The sequence below is a fragment of the Arachis hypogaea genome, chromosome 19 (genome assembly GCF_003086295.3).
Source record: "Arachis hypogaea cultivar Tifrunner chromosome 19, arahy.Tifrunner.gnm2.J5K5, whole genome shotgun sequence".
Classification (NCBI taxonomy): domain Eukaryota; kingdom Viridiplantae; phylum Streptophyta; class Magnoliopsida; order Fabales; family Fabaceae; genus Arachis; species Arachis hypogaea.
The window spans coordinates 89,308,284-89,327,100 of record NC_092054.1 but is presented as its reverse complement, the minus strand read 5'-3'; positions in this window follow the sequence as shown (position 1 = coordinate 89,327,100).

Sequence of the window (18,817 nt, the reverse complement as noted above, 5' to 3'; positions counted from 1 at the left end):
CGCAAGTGAATTCTCTGAGATTGAAGAATCTTCCCCAAGTGAATATGAAGATGATACAGAGGTAGATTTCTCTCAACCTCTAGTCTATGACTTAAGTGATGAGAAAGACATAGATGGCTTTGATCAGGACATGGATATGTTTGAAGAATCTTGCAAAGAAGTGGAGAATTTTACAGAAGAACACAAGGGAGTAGAACTCACAGAACCACTGGAACCACCTATCCCAAGGCCATTACCACCCAATACAAGTTTCAAGTGGGTACAATCCTTAACCTTTAACTGTATTTTTCCACTTGAATATGGTTTGCTTGAAACAGATGGCCAGCTTAGAGCTCTCTGCGGCTTTAAGAGTAAGCGGGAAATGGCTCGTACTCAGAGCTGGTGCACAAGGTTCAATAAGGTTCCACGCTTCAACTCGAAGTGTACGGATTGGCATCATGATCAATCAGATGAATCTCGGAAAGCGTTTGGTTATCCTGGTGAGAATCTAATTTCTAAACCGCCCGGATGGAAAAGTATAGATCAAGACGAAGGCGGATTTAAAAGCAAAGCTTGGGATCCTGGAATCTATGCTGACATTCATCACCTCGGGATCCTGAGAATCTATTTGAAGCTGCTCAGAAGCTTTACATGCCTAGTTTGGGACCCCGGAGGCTATTGGCATTCCAAGCATTGGTGGAGATTTCTGGATAAATTTAAGCATAAGCCGCCATAACAGGAAGCTCATCCAATGTCCAACTTAAGGACTTTAACTAAAAATGCTAGGTGGGAGACAACCCACTATGGTATGATCGTCCCTTTTCAATTTTTATTTAGTTTTATTTGTTTTCAAGTTTTATTTTATTGAACCTGGAGTTTTGCATCGCATTCATGTTAATCATTGCATTCTGCATACTGCATAAAAAAAAGGGTGTGCGACGCGACCGCATCCCTCATGCGATCGCGTCAAGTCGCGAAAAACACTTCCCACGCGACCGCGTCATTCATGCGGTCGCGTGACCTGAAGATCGGCGTAAACATCTAACGTCCAGAAAGTTAGGCTGGAATCGTGCGGCCATTGTGCGTTTAGCACAAAATACCCACGCGATTGCGTCCCTGACGCGATCGCGTCACTTGCACAACACACATCCCACGCGAAAGCGTGAGCGACGCGATCGCGTCGCATAGGATTGCACAACACCCCAAAAGGAGACAGAGAGTTGCGCTGAAACGACGCTGGATTCGTGTGTTTAGCACAATTTCCAACGACGCGATCGCATGCCCTAGGCGATCGCATCATTCATTCATTTTTCTCTCCACGCGATCGCGCCACTCACGCAATCGCGTCAACCACCTTTTCGCCCCAACCACGCGACCGCGTGCCCCATGCGATCGCGTGGATTCAAATTATAACCCCCCAGTCACGCGAACCCTATCTGTCGCGCCCCCCCCCCTCAAACCCCTCCACTTCCTCTCTTCTTCTCCAACCCCTAACCACCACCCAGCCACCATCACCGCCACCGCCAGACGCCGCTGACCACCCAAACCCCGCCGCCACCCCCCCTTCCTCCTTCCCCCTTCTCTCTTCTTCTTTCTTCTTCTTCCCTCCTAACCGCCACTGCCCACGCCATGCCACCACCTCCCACCGCCGCCGCCGTCACCGCCCAGCGCCACCCACAAGCCCCCTCCCTTCCCCTATTACCCCCTACCCCCATTACCCCTACCTTTCCCTCCCTTCCTCCGAACAGCCGCCACCGCCGCCGCGCCACCCTGTTCCGCCGCGTCGGACGCCACCGCCGTCATCCCCAGCCACCTCTCTGCCCCACTCTGTTTCTTACGCCTACCAGGTTCCGACAAACGCCACCCTTCTATCCTTCATAGTTAATTCATATTTTTCTGTTTATGTTCGTTATTAGGCTAGTTAGATATGCATGTTGTAGTGGATTTTAGGTTGTTAGGTAGCCTAGGATGTGGTTAATGGATTTAGGTCTGTTTAATTGCGCTGTTTGTGTTTTTTGTTTTATTCTGCTGTTGCTGTGATGATTGTAATGTTTATATGCTATACTTCCTTGTTTCTTACTGCTCTGTACACTGAATTTTCATGTTTATATTCCTTATATGTAATTGCAGCTTTAATTTTGATTCATATGAACTATTCTGTTGTTATTTATTTTCCGGGACAATCCAATTTTAGCCGGAATGCTGCCCAAATCTCTGTAAAATATTTCCATTCATGTCTTGATTTTGGTATTTTCAACTGTGCTTTCGTTAGATTTAACCAAAACAGTTCATGAATGCCAGGGCAAGCTTTCTTATTCTCTTTGATTTCCTGGTTCATAATTTGCATTTTTGATGTTTGATTCCAATTTTTGCTATTTCTATATCTATTTGAATCATCATCAACCTGTTTTCCTTATTTGGATATGAGTTACTTATAGCTTCTAACTGTGAATACTTGTTACTTGGAATATTTTCATTATGCCACTTACTTTAACCCACTTTTTACTAACTCACTAATGTTAACTTCCTAACTCTTTTTCAATTCTAACCAACCTAACCTTTCAAAACTTCTCTTCTGATTTTCTTTCACTTTCTTTTAACATACTAACCATGGCATGATGTTAATTTTTCTATTTAACATGAATTCAATTACGTTTTGGATTGTGATTTCTTCTTTTCAAATTTTTAACTCCTATTCAATCCTTAATGCACATTTACTTAGCTCATATTCATTACTCTCCTCCTCCTTTGCCACTATGTGCTTCTTTTGTTAATTGCCTCCTTGTTTTCCTGTTTTTATTATATCCTTGAATTCTGTTTATCAGGATGTCAGACTCCCACAGAAAAAGGAAAGGAAAGGCAACAACTGGCAAACAGAAAAGAGGAGAAGCCTTTATATCTATCATAGATCTCATGCATGATGCCTCCTTGCGGGAGAAAAATTTTACCTCGCAGGAGAAGGCCGACCAGCTAATCCCTGCTACTAATCCAGTAAAGTTTGCAAACCGATACTGTGAGCTGAGGTATCCGGTGTTTGCAACCTCTAGGAACCTATACCTGGAGAGGACTCTGAAGATCCCAGAAGAACTCCAACAATACACCTCTGAGCAAATCAAACAAAGAGGCTAGTTCTTCTTGGAAAGACCCCTGACTGAGGTCAATGCATCTTGGGTTAGGGAATTCTACTGCAATTACTTCAAAACCTCCCTAGATGCAGTGAACCTAAGAGGAAAGCAGATTCTGGTCACTGAAGAGGCAATTGAAGATGTCTTGAAGCTTCTGCCAAAAACTGATCAGCTGGATGGTTATCAGAAAGCTGAGAAAGATATGCGCTTTATGCGATTTGATTGGGATGCAGTAAAGGCCAGGATAGCCCTTGACCCGACCGTTCCTTGGATTATGGGTCAGAACACCACCATGCCAAAGGGAATCAAGCGGATTTACCTGAATGATGAGGCTCGGCTATGGCATCAGATACTTAGCAACTTCATTATGCCGAGTACTCACGAGACTGAGATACCAGCCGCTATGATCACCCTCCTTTGGTGTGTGATGGAGGGTAAGGACCTGTACCTGCAACGCTTTATCTGGTACTATATGGCCAGGGTCCACGTCTGAGGTACTCTTCCCTTTTCTTATCTGATTACGCAGCTAGGACGTCGAGCTGACGTGCCTTGGGAGGATGCTGATGAGAAGCCACCAGCTGCAGAATGCAAGAAGATTATCCCGCACAGCAGGAACTTTTTGGCTTTGGGCTACAGACCTCCATTCCTCACTGCTACTGTTGAGACAACCACACCATCTGCCGGCCCCTCTTCTTCCACAGCTACCCCAGCTACCCCTGCCACCACCCTTGCACCTCCACCTGCCCCAGAGCCCATCTATCATCTAGTGCATCGCCTGTTTCGACGGCTTGACCAGATGGAGCGTCGCAACAAGCGACGCTATGAGCACCTAAAGCTAATGATACGATCTGGCGACATCCCCTCCGAGCCTGACACACCATCCGAGTCATCTGAGGAGGAGGCAGATGATCACGAGGCAGAGACCCATCCTCAGAGCGAGGCAGAGCAGGCAGGCACCCAGCAGGCAGCATCACATCAGGAGGCTCCGCCTCAGATTCAGGCTGTAGACCCCGAGATCCCTATTCAAATAGCACCTCCTCTGGAGCAGGCTGATCCTTAGACCACCACCACAGAGACCCCAGCTACCCGTCCTTCCAGTGATGAGACCCCTTCATACCCTGCTTGAGTGAGCATCGGGGACGATGCTACATTTTAAGTGTGGGGAGGTCGCCATCTCTGGCGCTTTTTTTGGTGAACCACTACATACTCTTTTTATTTATTTTGCTACTTTTCTGTAATTTTCTCTTTATTTTTATTTTTATTTTCTCAGTACTTATATATATTACTATTTTTATGTATTTATTCTATGTTGCACTTTAGTTCATATTTTAGCCATTTAGTTTAGTTGCAATTCTAACTTATTAGTTATAGAAATTGTGGATTAATTAGTATAGTTTACCCTTTTTAGCATAAGATAGCTTAGTTTGAATTGAAAAATATAAAAAGGAAGTAAACTAGGGACTTGAACATAATAGAAACAATCCACACAACTTGTATATATAGCATTACATGTTAGTTAGTTAACAACATTTCATCAAGGAGAAACACTAGAACTTTGAGAATAATGGGAATTTTTAACTGAACCTGCATGACATACATAAGTGATAAATGATTTTTGAGCTAGAGAATACACATCCTATGAGTTTTGAGCTTAATTGTATGGTTACATTCAAACCATAATATTTTATTCCTGTGTGTTATGCCCTTCTTGTTTATTCTGGTATTCTTTACTTTGTTTTAATCTATATGTCCAATTATAGAATAGAAATACATACCAAGAGAGTGATTGAGGCCATTATTTGATTTTAGCTCACTTATCCCAAAATAGCCTACCCTCTACATCACCCTTGTTAGCCCCTTTGAGCCTTTAAATCCCCTTTTATTCTATAAACCACATTACTAGCCTTAAGCAGAAAAACAAAATGAAAACCCCAAGTTGAATCTTTGGTTAGCTTAAGATAGGAAGTATGTATGGTTTAAATGTGGGAAAACCTATTGGGAGCATGGATGATAAAAACAAAAGGTAGAAAAGTTGAAAAGAATAAAATAATTCAAAATAAAAGTTTTGGGACGCATGCTCATGTGAAATCAAAATAATTGAATTACCATGTGCATTTAAAAAAAAGTGTTAATTTTCAATAGTTGAATAAAGGGGACACAAAAGAATTCCCCAAACGTGAAATAAAGCAATGCACATGGGATAAAAATAATAAACATTGAAACATGAGCATGCAACATCAAAGTGGGAAAATATGGGAAATAGGTAAAGAAGCTTTGCTTTACAAAGTATGTATGTTAGGTGAGATCTTAGACTAATTAAGGATTCACTTATTAGCTCACTTAGCCCTATACATATACCCTTACCTTTACCTTGGTCCCATTACAACCTTTACTAAAGACCTCATGATTTTTGGTATGTCTATATTCTATAATTGTTGATTGGTTAGATGAAGAACAAAGTTATAGAAAGTAAGAATAAAAAGAAGAATAGAGTGATTAACCCAATAAACACTGAGTCACTAGAGAGTAAACACAAAATCCAGTGAGGGTTCAATAGCTCATTAACATATATCTCTGCTTGAATTATTAATTGTCTTGCAAGTTTATAAAATATTTTTCTCTCCCATCTCAATTGTAAAAGTGCTTTATCACTATCTAAGGTTTGGCTATATATATATATATGACTCCTTGAGAATGTGAATTAATTCAACTACATGCAAGCTTTATATACAAGTGAATAAGAAAAAATTAGAATTGCATGGTGCATCTAGGTAGTTGCATTTAGATTAGATTGCATTGCATGGCATTCCACCACTTTAACCTAACATTACTCTTGGACTTAGCATGAGGACATGCTATTATTTAAGTATGGGGAGGTTGATAAACCCATATTTTATGATATATTTTGTGCTTAATCTGAGTGATTTATTCAATCCTTCACCCACTTATTCATATTAATTGCATAGTTTTACTTTCCCTTCCTTATTATGTGATGTATGTGAAAAACATGTTTCCTATGCTTTAAAATTAATCATTTTAATTACCTTTATTTCCATTCGATGCCATGATTAGTGTGTTGAGTAGTTTCAGATCTTCTAAGGCAGGAATGACTTAAAGGGTGGAAAGGAAACATACAAAAATTGAAGGAAAGCATAAAATGGAGTTTTTGAAGAAACTGGCATCCACGCGATCGCATGGGCGACACGGCCGCATGCCAAGCGCGAAGAAGCAGCGACGCGGCCTCATGACTGACGCGACCACGCGCCTTAAGCGGAACACATATGACGCGGTCGCATGACTGACGCGACCGCGTGACAAGGAAAACTCCGAATGACGCAATTGCGTGACCCACGCGGACGCGTGACAGAGGCCACGCACCAGAAATTCCAGAAAACGCTCCCAGCGAATTCTGAAGCCCTTTTTGGCCCAAATCCAAGTCCAAAAGGCATAGACCAGAGGTTATGAAGTGAGGGAATTCATCCATTCAAAGAGACACCACTTTAGTTTAGTTTTCATGATTTAGATTTAGTTTAGAGAGAGAGGTTCTCTCCTCTCTCTTCTCTCTTAGGATTTCTCTTAGTTTTAGGAGTGACTCTCGATCCCAGGTTCAATGTTCCTTTACTTTAAGCTTCCCTTTTACTTTTTATTCATTCCATTACTTTAGTTGGTTATTTGATGTTGCAATTTAATTTATGAATTCTTCCATGTTAGAGATTACTCTTTTAAATTAATGTTATTTGAGGTATTTCAGTTTATTATTGCTTTTCTTTTATTTACATTATTGTTATTCCCATCTGAAGGCATTTTTATTCCAGTAGATTTATTTTTCTCCTTTTGGTCTTGGTTAAGAAATCAGTAACTCAGGAGTTATCAAACTCAAACATGAATGATAGTTGTTATCTTTGTTAATTAAACTGAACTTCAATAATGCCAATCTTTTCTTAGGAAATAGATAGGATTCGAAGATCAAACCAATTAATCCCTTGACTTTCCTTTATCTTAGTAAAGGTTAACAAAGTGGAATTAAGATTCAATTCTCATCATCATTGATAAGGATAGCTAGGATAGGACCTCTTATTTCTCATACCTTGCCAAAAGTTTATTTACAGTCATCTATTTATTTTACTTTCCATTTAAATTACTTGTTCTTCATTTACTTTAATTGCTAATTAAACTATTCACTCCTCATTCTCAAAACCCCAATTTACAATTTCCATAATCAATAATAAGAACATACTTCTCTGCAGTTCCTTGAGAAGACGACCCGATGTTTGAATACTTCGGTTATCAATTTATTTAGGGGTTTGTTACTTGTGTCAACCAAAACGTTTGTACGAAGGGATTTCTGTTGGTTTAGAGACTATATCTACAACGCGACTGTTTTTATGAAATTCTTTACCGGCAAAAATCCTAACGTCAAGGACCTTCCTTAGATTAAAGAGGGAAGCAAGAGGCAAAGGCATAGTTGGAGAGGAACTAGTGGAGGAAGATCTGAGAACCACCATGGATGACGAAGTGCAAGACAATGTTGGAGGAGATGCTGGAAATCATGTTGGGTAAGAGAGGAGAGTCTTAGGCTCCTACATCAACTCAAATCCAGGAAACTGTGGCAGCAGTATCCTCAAACCAACAATCCATGCTAACAACTTTGAGTTAAAACCTCAACTCATCACACTTGTCCAGAATAACTGTTCATATGGAAGAGGTGCCCAGGAGGACCCAAACCAACATCTCACTACATTCTTGAGGATCTGTGATACTGTAAAGTTCAATAGAGTACACCCTAACACCTACAAGCTGCTTCTGTTCCCTTTCTCACTCAGGGATAAGGCAGCAAAGTGGCTGGAAGCATTTCCCAATGAGAGCTTAACCACCTGGGATAATGTTGTAAACAAATTTCTAGTAAGATTCTACCCTCCACAGAGAGTCAACAGGCTAAGAGCTGAGGTGGAAACTTTCAGACAGCAAGATAGTAAAACACTTTATGAGGCCTGGGAAAGGTTTAAGGATTTGACAAAGAGATGCCCACCGGATATGTTCAATAAGTGGTGCAACTACACATCTTCTATGAAGGGCTGTTATATGAGTCAAAACAAGCAGTAGATCATTCTTTAAGGGGCTCACTCAACAAGAAGAAAACTATTGAAGAAGCCATAGATGTCATAGAGACCGTTGCTGAAAATGAGTACTTCTATGCTTCAGATAGAACTCGAAAGAGAGGAGTGATGGAGCTCAATTCAATGGATGCCCTGCTGGCCCAAAACAAACTGATCACTGCACAACTGGCAGCCTTGACCAAGAAGATGGAGAGTAATCAAGTCTCAGACATTCAAGCCCAAGCCTCTCAACAAGAAGGAGATGCACCAGAAGTTGAATGTGAATGGGAGCAATTCTAGACTACCATATGATCCAAACTCTAAGACATACAACTCAAGTTGGAAGAACCACCCAAATTTTGGGTAGGGGAACCAACAAAGCCACAACTAAGACCATAACAAGCCATACCAAGCCAATCAGTACCACAATCACAACCCCAACCATCAAGCAAGCAACAACAGACCCTACCACAACTCACAAAATACATCATATCATTCCACTCAACAAACAAACAACAACCCCCATCAAGAAGCATCAACCTCAACCATGCAACCATGTGAAATCAAGAGCAACTTCGAGAGAGTAGAGGCTACAATAGCACAACTGCCATCACAGCTGACAGGAGCTATTTTCACTCTTTTGGAGAGACAAACACAGGTTGACAGGAGGATAAATGCCCACCAAGAAGAATACAGATCAAATCTGAAAAATTAAGGCGCAGCTATTTCAATATTGGAAGCACAAGTGAGATTCTATCCAAGCAAATTCCTATGTCTACACATACATTTCCCAATGATACCATGGCTAACCCAAGAGGGGAATACAAGGCCATCACACTTAGAAGCGGGAAAGTTATAGAAGAAGCAACCCTAAGCCAGGGCAACCATGAAAAAAAAGCTGTAGAAAAGCCTGGAAACAAGAATGAATAAGAGACCCCTGCCCCATCCTAACCAAAGCCAGTCTTAAAACCTTATGTGCCAAAGGCACCATATCCACAAAGGCTGAGGAAGGATGAGAAGGATAGCTAATTCTCTAGAATCTTAGAGATCTTCAAGAAGCTTCAAATCAACATACCATTTGCTGAGGCATTAGAGCAAATACCACTCTATGCAAAATTTTTGAAGGAGCTCATGACAAGAAAAAGAAACTAGGGAAAAAAGGAGACCATAGTGCTAACTGAGGAGTGTAGTGCCATCATACAAAAGAAGCTCCCTCAGAAAATGAAAGACCCAGGGAGTTTCCAAATCCCCTGCATCATAGGGGACATCAATATTGAGAAATCCTTGTGTGACTTGGGAGCTAGCATCAATCTCATGTCCCTAACCATGATGAGGAGAATGAAGATTAAGGAAGCCAAGCCAATAAGAATGGCACTCCAATTGGCTGATAGAACATTCAAGTTCCCATATGGGGTAGTGGAAGACTTGTTGGTGAAGGTGGGAGAATTCATTTTCCCAGCTGACTTTGTTGTGTTGGATATGAAGGAAAAGGCTAACACATCAATTATCCTAGGAAGGCCATTCCTGGCTACTGCTGGAGCCATCATTGATGTGAAAAAAGGGGAGCTAGTCTTGAGATTGCATGAAGAAAAGATGGTCTTCAATGTCTTTAAGGCAATGAGTTACCCCAAGGAATCTGTAGGAGAATACATGATGGTAGACACCATAGAACAGATAGTTCAAGAGGTTTTGGAAGAAGAACAATGTGAAGGAACTATGGAGTTAGAGCAACCAGCACCAAGTGGGGAACTACCACAAGGAACTATGGAGAATTCAATCATGCTGAACCATGAGGACAACAAGGAAGTGGAGGCACCAAAACTAGAGCTGAAGACCTTACCACCAAGCTTGAAATATGCATACTTGGTGACAAGAATAGTTACCCAGTGATCGTCAATTCAAGCTTGAGTAAGGAGCAAGAAGAGGAGCTTATCTAAGTGCTGAAACAACACAAGGATGCTATAGGCTGGACACTTGCAGACTTAAAAGAAATCAGTCCTTCAATGTGCATGCATAAGATCCTACTTGAAGAAGGTGCTAAGCCCTCAAGACAGCAACAAAGAAGGCTGAATCCAACCATGAATGAAGTGGTCCAAAAAGAAGTGTTGAAGTTGTTGCAAGCAGGGGTGATTTACCCCATCTCAGACAGCCCTTGGGTAAGCCATGTGCAAGTAGTTCCTAAGAAAGGAGGGGTCACTGTTGTACCAAGTGAGAAGAATGAGCTGATACCAACAAGAACAGTGACTGACTGACGAATGTGCATCGACTACAGGAAGCTTAATGAGGCCACCAGGAAGGATCACTTCCCCTTACCCTTCATGGATCAGATGCTTGAAAGATTGGCCGGAAATGAATATTATTGCTTTCTGGACGGTTATTCGGGCTACAACCAAATAGTTGTAGACCCCAAGGACCAGGAGAAAACTTCATTTACTTGTCCATATGGTGTCTTTGCTTATAGGAGAATGCCCTTTGGATTGTGCAATGCACCTGCAACATTCTAAAGGTGCATGTTCTCCATATTTTCAGACATGATTGAAAGATTCATTGAAGTGTTTATGGATGCCTTCTCTGTATTTGGTAACTCATATTCTAACTGTTTGCACCACTTAGCCTTGGTGCTAAAGAGATGCCAAGAAACCAACCTTGTTTTAAATTGCAAAAAATGCCATTTCATGGTTACAGAGGGGGTGGTTCTTGGTCATAAGATCTCAAAAAGGGGCACAGAAGTGGACAAAGCTAAGGTGGAGGTGATTGAAAAGTTACCCCCACCTTGCAATGTCAAAGCAATTAGAAATTTTCTAGGACATGCTGGCTTCTATAGGAGGTTCATTAGAGACTTCTCCAAGGTTGCCAAACCTTTGAGCAACCTACTTGTCTCTAATATACCTTTTATTTTTGATAATGAATGCATGCTAGCCTTTGAAGAACTTAAGAACAAACTCTCCTTTGCGCCTATCATAGCACCACCATGCTGGGATTTACCTTTTGAGTTGATGTGTGATGCATCAGATCTTGCTGTGGGTGCTGTTTTAGGACAGAGAAAGGACAAATTGGTGCATGTCATCTACTATGCTAGCAAGGTCCTTAATGAGAATCAAAGGAATTATACCACTACAGAGAAGGAACTACTTGTCATTGTCTTTGCTTTTGATAAATTTAGATCATATCTTATTGGCTCTAAAGTAATTGTATTCACTAATCATGCAGCACTAAAATACTTGCTTACCAAATAAGAGTCCAAGCCCAGATTAATAAGATGGATCCTTCTACTCCAAGAGTTTGACATTGAAATTAAAGATAGGAGTAGAGCAGAGAACAAAGTAGCTAACCACCTCTCAAGGATTCCACAAGAAGAAGACGAGGCACACCAATTTGCAGTGAATGAGAGCTTCCCTGATGAGCAGTTAATGATGATCCAAGAAGCCCCTTGGTTTACAGACATAGCTAACCTCAAAGCCATTGGGGAACTACCAACCAATATCAACAAACACATGAGGAGAAAGCTAATCAAAGATGCTAAATATTACATCTGGGATGAGCCCTATTTGTTCAAAAAGTGTGCTGATGGAATCTTGAGAAGGTGTATTTCCCATGAGAAAGGACAAGAAGTACTTTGGCAATGTCATGGATCTGCATATGGAGGCCATTTTAGTGGGAAAAGAACTGCAGCCAAGGTGCTACAATGTGGGTTCTACTGGCCAACTATTTTCAAGGATGCAAAGGACTTGGTGTCAAGGTGTGATGAATGCCAAAGGGCTGGCAATCTACCCCAAGAGAAATGAGATGCCACAGAGGTTCATAATGGAGTTAGAATTGTTTGACATGTGGGGAATTGATTTTATGGGACTTTTCCCATCCTCCTACTCAAACAGTTATATATTGATGGCTGTAGATTATGTATCAAAGTGGGTAGAAGCCATAGCCACTCCAACAAATGACAACAAGGTTGTAATGAGCTTTTTGAGAAAGAATATCTTCAGTAGGTTTGGAGTTCCTAGAGCTCTCATCAGTGATGCAGGAACACACTTCTGCAATAGGCAACTTGAAGCACTCCTCTCTAAGTATGGAGTCAAGCACAAGGTGGCAACTCCATACCACCACAGACCAACGGGCAAGCAGAGATTTCAAACAGGGAGCTTAAAAAAATTCTTGAAAAAACGGTTGGAAGCTCAAGAAAGGATTGGTCTAAGAAGCTGGAGGATGCATTATGCGCCTATAGAATAGCCTTCAAAACGCCCATTGGGATGTCTCCATACCAATTGGTGTTTGGCAAGGCTTGCCACTTAATAGTGGAGCTTGAACATAGAGCATTCTGGGCTCTAAAAATGCTAAACTTCGATGATCAAGTTACTGGAGAAAAGAGACTAATGCAACTCAATGAGCTGGAGGAGTTTAGGAATCAAGCATATGAGAATGCAAATATCTACAAAGAGAACACAAAAAGGTGGCATGATCAGAAGATAGCAAGGAGAGAGTTTACTGAAGAACAAAAGGTGCTGCTGTACAATTCATGACTTAAGTTCTTTCCTGGAAAGCTTAAGTCTCGATGGTCAGGACCCTTCACCATCCTCAAGGTGTCCCCGTATGGCCATGTAGAGCTTATGGAGGACAAAACACAAAGAACCTTCACTGTGAATGACCATAGACTCAAGCATTACCTAGGGGACTCACTGGATGAGAGGAGAGTGAGCTACAACCTCAGCTAGGAAAGGAAGAACGTCAAGCTAGTGACGATAAAGAAGCGCTGGTTGGGAGGCACCCCAACACTTTATATCCTTTTTGATTTATTGCTTTCTTAGAAGTAGTTAAAATTTGTCAATTTAGGTAGTTTAAGTTTCAATTTAAAATTCATGTTTCATTGCCTTCTAGAAGTAGATTGTAGGTAGTGGATTAGGAAGTTTAATATCAGTTTTGGTAGTTAGAAGACCCTTACATTCTGTTTTCTTTTATTCTGGGAATGTAATTTGATGGATACATTTACTGATGATGAGTGATTGGGCTGAAAACTAGCTGAAAAGCTAAGTTTGGTGTGGCCACTTAGCCACTTAATCTAGGCTTACAATTATTTGAATGAATTAATCTTGAGGAGTAAGCCCAGAGATTAAGTTTGGTGCGGCCACCACCATACGGAATATCATCTAGTAGGCCCAATACTACTCAATTTGAAAGCAATTAATATATTGGTGAGAGCATGAAAGTGGTTTTTAATTATGTTCAGAAGAGGTTGGAAATGAAGGGATAGGAAAGGATTGAAATTATTCCACCTTTATGAACACATTAAAAACCTAATGATGAACCCAATTTATTAAGATGCAAAAGGATTAAGTTTGGTGTCCCAAGGGACACTCATCAGTTGCAATTCAATTCACTTATATTAAAAATGAATGTGGAGGATTCTTTTGTCATTACTAATAGGGTTTCAGTTTTATTTTTAGGAGAGAAAAAGGGGTCCACATGATTGGTAGCACATAAAGCAAAGAAGTCAAAGTGTACTTGCACTTTGGAACTCAAAACATGCATGAAGTAAAGTGGGATAAGGATTGGCGCGTCTTCCCATGCTAGGCGCTACTCCCCAAGTGGGAAAACATTAAATTGCCTTACTTCCCACCATTCGGACCACACTTTCTACCCCTATAAAAGCCCCCTACTTTTCCCACCTCTCCTCACACTTCAAACCCCAATTCACATACAAAAAGACCCCACAAGTCCTTCTTTCTTTTCATCTCTTTTCTATTCCCCTTACCTTTCTTTCCCTACTTCTTCCCCTTTTCTTGATTGGGACAATCAAGCTCTAAATTTGGTGTTGGGGCAAAACTTTTTTTGCTTGCCTTCTCTTGCAACATTCCCTGACATTCTTTAAACCTTCAGACATACTTTCTCAACCCAATGGCACCACCAAAAGCCTCAGCATCAAAGAAAAGAAAGACTAAGGAACCAATCTCTGGATCCTCAAGTTCAGGTTTCAATGAGTACAAGTTCCTCTCCTTACTCAATCAAAACTAGTTTTATAGTTGGGTGAATGAGAGGGCAATCATTCCAGAGGTTAATTTTCAGCTGGGGAGAAACGAGCACCTTGAGATCAACAGGGAGATAAATAGTAGAGGCTGGGCACTCTTGTGCAACCCACCAAGAAAGGTGGTAGAAGGCTTGGTGAGAGAGTTCTATGCCAATGCCGTGCCTCAACCAGGACAACCCTATGGCTATCTTAGCTATGTGAGGGGGAAGTCCATTGATTACAGCCCCACCAATATAGAGAGGATGCTAATGGTGAAGCAGACAACCTCCACCCAGAGCTATGAGGAAAGAATGAAGCAACAAGACCCAGGATTTGATGAAATCCACAATAAAATCTGTGTCTTGAATGTGCACTGGATAAACAACAAGGATGGGAGGCCCAACCAGCTGAGAAGAAGAGATTTGAGCCCCCAAGCTAGAGGGTAGCTGGATTTTGTGAGAAGGTCCCTAATCCTCACATCCAACTCTTCAGAAGTGACTAAAGAGAGAGTTGTGCTCATATACAGCATAATGAGAGGAGAAAATGTCAATGTTGGGGAGCTGATTGCCAACAACATCAACAAAGTGCTGAAAAGCACCAAAGATAGCTCAAGGTTGGCATTTCCCAGCATCATCCAGAGGCTATGTGATGAAGCAGGGGTGGAGAAAATTATTGATGAAGTGCTAGTGGAGCAAGACAAGCCCATCACTACCAAGAAGATGGCAAAAGTAGTAGCTGTCCACCCATTTAAGAGAAGAAGGGAGCATAGAGCTCATGTCCATGAACCACAAGGACAACAGCAACAAGAAGAAGAAGAGGCAGAGGAGCAACCATATTTTCTAGCACTCCAACCACCACCATATCAGTAATACCAACAATTTCCAGAAGGATTCAATTGGGAACAATTGCAAGGGAATGTACACCAAATAAAGGGAGACCTACATCATCTGAGGGAAGATGTCAACCAATTCAAGAATAATCAACAACAACAATGGAACCAAGTGAATGAGAACATACAACAACTCCAAGGGAGCTTGGAGCACATGAGGAAGGAGCAGCAAGAACAGTTCGACTAGGGAGAGATGCAAAGTGCACTCAACAAAATAGTGGAGCAGAACAAATGGCAACAGAGGAACCTTGCTGAGTTCAAGCATCTTTATGATGCCAAAACCATTTCAAGGAGGCAATATGATATCAACACACAAGCAAAACTGAATCACTTGTGTAATGATGTGGCCGCTCTAAACCCAGAATACCCAACATTCATGCAAGGAATAGAGGAGTTGAGTGCAAGACAAGAAGAAATTCTAGCCAAGTACAAGGAGGATGAAAGGAACTACATGAGAAGGCTAGGATTTTGGAAGTCCAAAGACACTAAGGCACAAGAGGGATCTTCCAAAAGGAATGAAGATGACTCCTACCCTTCCAAAAAGAAAGACAAAGGAAAAGGGCCAATGAACTGAAGTTGAAGCTGCTCAAGGTTGTTAAGTCCCATGGTTGACACTTGAATGAACGGGTTTTCTGTCGGTAAAGAATTCACAAAAATAATCACGATGTAAGTATAGTTTCTAAACCAACAAATAATCCTTTTGTACAAACTAAAGCAAACCCAATAAAATTTATAACCGAATTATTTAAACCTCGGGTCGTCTCTCAAGGAATTGCAGGGAGGTGTATTTATTATTGTTTATGAGATTGTATCTTTTTGGGGTTTTTGAAAGGTTGAACAGGGAAATTAAATGGCAAGAAAGTAAATTAATAACTAGAAAAAACTCTTGGCAAGGTATGAGAACTAGAAATCCTATCCTAGTTATCCTTATCAATTGTGATGAGAATTTTTTATTGCTCCCACTTAGTTAACCCTTACTAAATAAAGGAAAGTCAAGTGGATTAATCAATTTGATTCCTCAAGTCCTAGTCAACTCCTAAGAAAAGACTAGCTTTAGATGGATCCAAATCAACCAGCAAATTCCAATTATCAATCAACAAGGAGTTTGATAACTCAAGTGTCACCAATTACTCAACCAAAGCCAAAATAAGAGAAATCTAAATTAAATTAAAGGCATCAATAACATAAATTGAAGAAAGCATTCATAAATCTGAAATACCTCAAATTGCATTAAATAGAAAATCAAATTAAACATGAGAATTCATAAATCAAATAGCAACATGAAGTAATCAATAGGGGAAATAGATAAAGTAGAATACTAAGACAAATAAAAGTAGAAAAGAAACTAAATTAAAGGAACATTGAACCTGGAATTGAGAAGAAGAAGAAATCCTAATCATAAAACCTAAGAGAGAGGAGAGAGCCTCTCTCTCTAGAAAACTACATCTAAAAAAACTAAAATTGTGAATAATGAATGAATGAATAAATGGATGCATTCCCCCACTCTGTAGCCTCTAATCTGTGTTTTTTGGGCCAAAAACTGGGTCAAAAATAGCCCAGAAGTCGCCCCCAGTGATTTCTAATACGTCCAGCACGCGGCTCTGTCATGCGTACGCGTCGTCCACGCGTACGCGTGGATTGAATTTTCTCCAGGTCACGCGTGCGCGTGATCCACACGTGCGCGTCACCTAGTAGCGTAGCAACTATGGCAAATTATATATCATTGGGAAGCCCTGGATGTTAGCTTTCCAACGCAACTAGAACCGCCTCATTTGGACCTTTGTAGCTCAAGTTATGGTCAATTTAGTACCAAGAGGTCAGGCTGGACAATTTTAGCAGTTCCTTCAGTTTCTTGTATTCCTTCCACTTTTGCATGCTTTCTTGCCATCCTCTATGCCATTCCTACTCTATAAATCCTGAAATCACTTAACACACATATCAAATTTAAGGCCAAAGAAGCATGTTTTATATCATCTCACAAAGTTAGGAAGGAAAATGTAAAACATGCAAATTATATGAATAAGTGTGCAAAGACTTGATAAAAACCACTCAATTGAGCATAAGATAAACCATAAAATAGTGGTTTATCAATCTCCCCACACTTAAACATTAGCATGTCCTCATGCTAAGCTCAAGGAGATAGAAGGAATGAATGGGGGAAAGGTAAGGCTCATGAGTTACAACCTATATGAATGCAACTATATGCTAAGATGTTTCTATCTACTTGGTCAAAAGTAAACAAGTTTTTCAAGACAAAAATAGATCAGATTCCACTAATTCAAATCATACAATAAAAGACAAGTAAACTTGTAAGAAGATAGCTCATGAAAGCAGGGAACATAAAATCAAGCATTGAACCCTTACTGGTAGTGTATATCACTCTAACTCTCTCAAGTGTCTAGGGTTAATTCACTCTCATATTCCCTAGTCATGCTTTCTAAAACTTTGTTCTTCATCTAACCAATCAACAAAAAATTAGTATACCAATGCAAACATTATGAGGTCTTTTCAAGGTTGTAATGGGGTTAAGGTAAGGGTGAGGATATATGTATGGCCAAGTGAGCTAAAATATGAATTTTTGACTAGCCTAAGCTTTCACCTAACATACACTCACTCTATGTAACTCTAAATTCATGCCTAGCTACCTATAATTCCCACTTTTGCATTACATACTCATGTATCAACTTTTCTTTAATTTTATCACATATGCATTGATCTTTTATTAAACTTAGCATTGGGGTAATTTTGTCTCCTATTTATTTATTTATTTTATATATTTTTTTTCTTTTTTTCTTTTTTTTTCATTAAAAATATGAAAGTAAACATAACATATCAATGCACATGGATTTTTAATTTTTTTCTGGTTTCACATGAGTAGGTACCCAAATTATCAATATTTTGTCATTTAAACACTGTACACTTTCATTAGCCCAAGTTCCCACGGTTTTCCACATTTAATTGACACACAATCTCTATCTTAAGCTAACCAAAGATTCAATTTGGGGTAATTAATTTATTTTTCTGCTTAAGACGAGTGATGTGGTAAAATATAGAATAAATGGGCATTAAAAGGCTTAAGGTGGCTAGCAAAGGTAATTAAAAGGGTAGGCTATTTAGGATAAGTGAGCTAATAATCAAATAATGGCCTCAATCATATGCATGCATATAAATACACTAAACATTGGACATATAGAGTGGAACAAAATATAGATTACAATCATAGAAAAGAAAACACACAAGAATAAAATTTATGGCTAAATAGTATAACCATATAAATAAGCTCAAAATCTCATAGGTTGTGTGTTCTTAGCTCAAAAACCATATTCCAATTTACAATCTTCAAACAAGTTTAACACAAATTTTCAATTTAAATTAGTGAAATACTGTAAAATAGGGTCTTGAAAAGAAACTTATCACTTTAACCAAGCAAAACATACATGCAAACAATTATTAACATGTAATCTATCCTAACTAACAAAAGAAAAACAAAAAAATGTTGGTGTTAAGAGAGAAAAGTTACCTTCGGAAGTCAGGTGCTGACCAACCTCCCCACACTTAAAGCTTGGCACCGTCCTTGGTGCCATCAGTCAGGAACAAAGGGGGTGCTTGTAACGGTGTCTCCACAATCGAGGCCGTCATGGCGCCCAGTACTAGTAGGTAAGGTGGAGTCCGGAGTGTCCTTTGGTCTTCCTCAGGTGGGTGGTTGCCAATAATCAGCTCATTGAGGTAT